Below are 6,138 nucleotides of genomic sequence, written 5' to 3'. Positions count from 1 at the left end.
ATGTGAACTCTGTCTTTAACTTGTGAGCCTGGAGCAGAAATGAGGGATGTGAGTGTGTGCTCATTCATGTGTGTGCCTCTCTTCTGGGAACCTGACTGCTCCCACAGTACTCTTACGACCTCCCACGGTGCTGCTCTTGCCAGAGAGGGAGGTTGATTGTGCCAGGTTAATTTTGTTACAATGAAGGCACTGGACAAATTGTGTACACTAGACCCTTTTACTTTGAAAAACTCAAAATGTGCTTTCCCTGGTGGGGATTAGGTCTTGAAAATGAAGAGAATGGGTTTTAGAAAAATCTTAACAACAATTACTACGTGGAAGCAAGGAAAGCTTCTGTCTGCTACCTCTTCTGATTGTGATGTCATTTATTCTTTCATCAGGTATTTATTGAGTGCTGAGATACGCCAGACACATTACTTGGCTCTTTTTGGTTAAATTTTCTAAAATGGATATTGAATAGAGTCCTTTTATTAAAAAAATAAGACTCTTAAGTGTTTATATGGTTAATAGAAGTTTAGATATCCGGCTGCATCACCAAGAGGTTTATTTCACAATGATAAAATTGTGTTTTAAATAGACCTACCCCTCCTCCCTCCAAATCTGTCACTCCATCATAGCTGGATCCTTAGAAACATTATTTCAGATGTGTATTCACATATTATAAGGAAGATTACACTTGGAAATAATTCTGATCTGTACAATTTGATCTAAATGATCTCTTTCATCTATAATTTTTTACCTCATTTTACAATCAATCTTGTAGGAAATTCCCTGGCGGTCTAGTGGTTAGGACTTGGCACTTTCACTGCTGTGGGCCTGGGTTCAATCTCTGGTCGGGGAATTAAGATCCTTCAAGCCACGCAAAGTGGCAAAAAAAAAATAAAATAAAATCAATATTGTAAAGTGCATATCTCACTAAAATACACTTGACCCTTGAACAACACGGGGGTTGGGGGCGCCCACCCTCTGCGTAGCTGAAAATTCACGTACAATTTGACAGCCCTCGGTATCTGTGGTTCCACATCCGTGGATTCAAACAACCACAGATTGTGTAGTACTGTAGTATGCATTTAGTGAAAGAAATCTGGGTATAAATTGACCCACACATGCAAACCCATGTTGTTCAAGAGTCATCTGTATTTATATTATTAAGTCATTTTGGAGAATATTAAATGGAAAGAAAGTGGGAATACTCCTGTAGGGGAGGAAAGATATCTTTCCTCTTTTTGTGTTCTTAACTGGGACCCCTATAACAGAGGCAGATTAACAAGAGAAAAGCATACACATTTATTTACTGTAAGTGTTAGGTGACATGGGAACCTTCATAAGGAAATGAAGACCCAGAGAAACTGTTAAATCTGAGTGCTTGTGTGCTAGATTTGATGAAGGGTGGAAAGTTGTGGGAAAATGAGATAGAACAAAGGTGAGCTAAGTGTAAGAAACTGAGGGAAACTTAGCCAGATCTGTTTGTTCCCATTCCTTTCTGTCTCTTCTTTGAAGGTAGGAATGTTCCTTCCTTCCAGGTATTGGGGAGGGCACCTCTCACATGAGGGTTTTATGACCTGCTTCAAGGGAAGGTCGCAAGTCCTTACTACTCATGCCATTTCTCAAGTTCCATCAGCTTAAAATAGTCAATATGCCAAGGTGCCATATCGTGGGGTGGTGTGTCCCCTGAACCCTGTCACTACCTTTCTAATCCTAATTGTGCCACTCTTTTATACTTAATTTTGGTCTCATTTTGTCAAGTCACCTTCCAAATATTCATGTAGATATTTTGTGAAGAATAGTTATTAAATGGTTAAATGGCTTTGAAACTACAGTGTAAGGAACTGTACAAAATTAAATAATGCCACTTTCATTAAAATATTTAAAATCTTAAAATATACATTTTAAGAATACTAAATAAAATGGCAGCGTTGTGTTTGGTTTGACAAAGGGAAGCCTGTGTTCATATCTAGATATTTGAAATAACAGGAAATTAAGATCATAAAATATATTAACTAGGAGTACCTAATGTGGGGAAAAGCCTACAATTCTGTTTCTCCTGTCTTTTCGTTTCCTGGATGTGAGATTAATTTACTTTTAAATTTCCTTTAATGACATAACTTGTGCTAAAGAGATCTTATAATAACCCAAGACATCCTAGTGAAAGGATGTTATTGGGTTTGTGGGAATTTGTGTGTTAATATTACAGTCTGTCTCAGCAGGGTGTCATTAGCAGCAGAAATGGAAGGCAAATTAAAACTAGTCCTTTTATCTTTTCCAGACACTGCAGCCCCTTTAGCACGCTGTTTCTATATGTCTTCTCTGAAAAGAAATTAAATGGAAATTGCCTGCTCAAAGTTGTTTTAAAGTCACAAGTGTCACCTGTATGCTTGCTTAAGGACTCCCTGCCTCCTCTTCTCCGTGAGCATGTCTTCTGCTTTCCTGAGAAAGCTTTTCTACTTATTAGTAAAATAAGTGTCCCTTTCTGTTCCGTCTGTACTTAGCCACCAATTAGTAAGATGAGCAGAAATGCTCCCATGCTGAGCATCCTGCTGGGGGCATGGAAGAGGCTGACACTACTTCATGATGTGAGCTATATGAGTGCCTTTTTATCTCCCAGGAGAGGTTCTCAATAGGTTTGGTCTGCCCCCTGGAGCCTGTAGCTATTTTAGTCTAACTACTCATTAAAGTCAATCTAAGATATTGCTAAAGCCTTTGGATTCTTCAAGTGCATTGCCTCCACTCGAATTCAGCTAAAAATAGTTCACTTTCACTCCCCAGAGCTGCTTCCAAGTTACATGAACTCTCCCCTCAGCCTCACACCCCACCAAAAATACTGATGTCCAAAGCAAGACTAGCTTCTTATTAGACCCAGGACTATGGCTGTGAATGCATTCCTAACTGCAAGAATGGAAGAAAAGAATGAATCCCAGTTAAAGCTAAGCCCAAGAATGTGAGATAAATCAGGACTTTGGGGGGGAAAACGGATTTGTTTTCCTCCCAAATAATAAATTTTTTAAAAAAGAAAAGAAAAATAAATGCAGAAAACCCCACCCCCCCCAAAACAATAAATTAAATCTAAAAATTGATGAGAGTACATAGCACTGTGCCAGACTCATCCATCATAAATTGAATGCCTGCTGTGCCATTCTAAGCTGATAATATTATACAGTTTTATATTCTGTCCAGTAAAGGCTTTGGGAAAATTAAACCAATTGTTTGGGGGCTAAAGCAAGGTGGGTTAGGACGAAGAAAGCAACAGACTACCATGTATTTATTCTCCATCAAGAATGGAAAATGCCTTGATGATAGCTGCTTTGATATATTGGAGTATTACTCAACAATTATTTATTCAGACCTTCCTCCCTTGAGGTGGAATATACTTCCTTATCCCGCTGTTTGGGGCCTGGCAATTAGACTGAATTTGACAAATGGGCTGTTTATGGATATGACTCCTGGAGAGGTCTGCAGTGTGCTTCCACAGTTTGTCTTGGTGCTCTTGCTCTTCTGCCGTTCGTCATAAGAGGAATGTGCCCTTTGTGGCCTCTGATTCAAGGAGAATGAGGACACATGGAGCAGACTTAATCCCAATCTACAGCTAAACCCTGTTGATCCCGGCCTGACCCAGCAGAGTCACAGTCAACCCACAGCCTGAAGTATACCCACACCAGGCAATTTTGTGTGAACAAAAACTACAAATGCTTGTTAAGCCACTGAGTTTCGAGGTGGTTTTTTTTTTTTTTTTTTTTCCCAAGGTGGTTTTTTTATGCAGCAGTCACTTGCTAATACGCCGTTCTTATCCCACTTTAGTTCATTCTCCTTGCAAAAGCCATAGTCATCTATTTAAATACAAATCCAACGATGTCATATCCTTGTTTAAACCTTTTGGTGGTTCTCATTACTTTGGGGGATAAATACTGAATGTTTAGCATGACCTATGAAGTCCTGTATGATAGGGGCCTGACCTCTTTCCCATCACTCTGCAGTCCAGCCACCAGGCCTTCTCTCACAGTAGTTTGATCTCACCATCCTCTCTTGCTTCCTCATGGCCTTTTTATGGGCTGGTCCCACTGTGTGCTATCCTCTTCTCCCTACTCTTTGCTTAGTTAACTCCTACTTATACCTCAAGTGTGAGCTTAAATATTATTTTCCCAGGGAAACTCTCCCTGACCCTAATGCAAGGTTAGGTTCCCAATTATATGGTCTCAGAGCCCATTGTGTTTCAGCTTTTAGCACTTAACTATAATTGCAATGAGTTATTCAGGTGTATAATTCATTGGTGTATGTCTTATCCATCATGAGGGCAAGGACAGTATGTGTCTGATTTGCTGCTTTATCCCCTGCCTCGCACAATGACATGCGATTGGCTAAAGAGACTATGCTTGAACAAAAGCCAGGGGATACATAATAGTTCACGTGTGAAACGTTGATGAAGTTCTGAATCAGTTCAAATGAAAGGTCCCGTAAGAACTTAGAGGAAGGTAGTGTGAATATTGGAACGAGGTCAGAAAAAGACACCTGCAAAGAAAACAGTCTCTTGTTAGTCACAGAGCCAGGTTAGTTACAGTAATAATGAGCGTTAGATCTCTAAATGTTATTGAATTAGAAATGAAAACTCCGATCGTAAGAGGAAATGTCATTAGCTGCCAGGGGATTGACAATTTGGAAAGGTTGCACTGTAGAACTACCAGTTAGTTTCAAACAAGTGGAGATGTCCAAGAATTTAAAAGTAAGATCAAACTGTGCCTTTTTTGAGCTCTTAACTTTTTAAAATAGTGTCACAGCTTATGTAATAGGAAGAAACCGTTCTAGGTATCCTGATATATACAAAGAAAAAGTAAAACCTACCAGGAATGACACGACGTTTGTAATTTGAAGTGAAAATCTCACGAAGGTTTTAGTACAAAGCACAAAGAAAAGAAAATCAAGGTGGATGGAGCTTCAAGCGTTAGACTTCCAGTGCCCTTAGCTGTGTATGAGCAAGAAAGATGCATCTCGAGGGGAGACTTGGGACTCACAACCTCAGGGTTCACTGGAGCCTACGAAGACCTGGCTGAGCCTCGTCCGGTCACTCCCTGGCCTGCACATGCCATCACAGAGGGCAGCCTGTGGAAGCCATTTCATTTTCATATTACAGATTTTCAGCAATGTATACAAATGTAGCCTAAGTTGCCTTTTTTCTTTTTAAGGGAAAAAAGTGGTAGAGGATTTTTAAAAATTCCTTAGCTCTTAAGTATCTTGGCCTATTTCCCTTGGCTCTATAGCTTGAGTGAATTAAAATGATTTCAACAGAGGATTCTAGAGTGCAGCTTCTTTTATTTTCCTTTTGCCGCCTGTGTTGGCTCTCATGTTCTTTGCTTAAATAATTAATAATCATTAGTATCTGTTATGCAGCGTGTGGGAGAAGAGTGGATAATCTGGGATCCCAGGACATTTGCACTATGCCTGTCCCCTTTGCATAAGCTTTCGTGTGAGGCTCTTCATTAGCTGGCACCAGGGCGTAGATTTGCTGCCCTCAGCCTGTACTGTTTATTAACTATAAAAGAAGAGCCCCATCTGATTCACAACCAGCTGGGGGCAAGTACTGCTGATGGGAAGTCATTTCCTAGAAGAGCAGTAATGAAGAAAGTGAGGGGAGCGGTGTGTGCAGAAAACAAAGCCACAAAGTTCATTTAGATAGAGCAACCTCTGCTGGACCAAAATGCAAAATCTAAGTGTCTGTCACATCACTGCAAAGCCCGACCTCAGTCTTACAAATAGCAAGTAGCTAAACATATAAATGTGGAACAGGAGGGTTTATACTCTCAGGTAGGTTTGAAAATTTCTACTCTTAGAACAGTGAAGGGTAGGAGCAAAGCTACAAATATTTAATAACAGGGCCTGTTATTAAAGGAAGGAATTGCTTGTCAGGAATGGTCTTTTCAGTCTCACCTAAATAACACTGGTAACATTTCAATATCTACAGATATGAAATGCATTCGTTTGTGCAGGGGGGAAAGATAGCTGTTCTGTCATTTATTACCAGAGAATAGAGACTCTTTGCTTTTAGGGATGGTAATTTTTTATGCTTAATTAGACGATAACCAGCTGGGAAAAAAAAGGTGATAAACAGACTACTGTGCTTAAAGACTAATAGGCTGAATATTTGGATCC

Source organism: Phocoena phocoena, chromosome 1, assembly GCF_963924675.1.
Source record: "Phocoena phocoena chromosome 1, mPhoPho1.1, whole genome shotgun sequence".
In the NCBI taxonomy this organism is placed as follows: domain Eukaryota; kingdom Metazoa; phylum Chordata; class Mammalia; order Artiodactyla; family Phocoenidae; genus Phocoena; species Phocoena phocoena.
The sequence above is the reverse complement of the archived record's forward strand: the minus strand, read 5'-3'. Positions refer to the sequence as shown.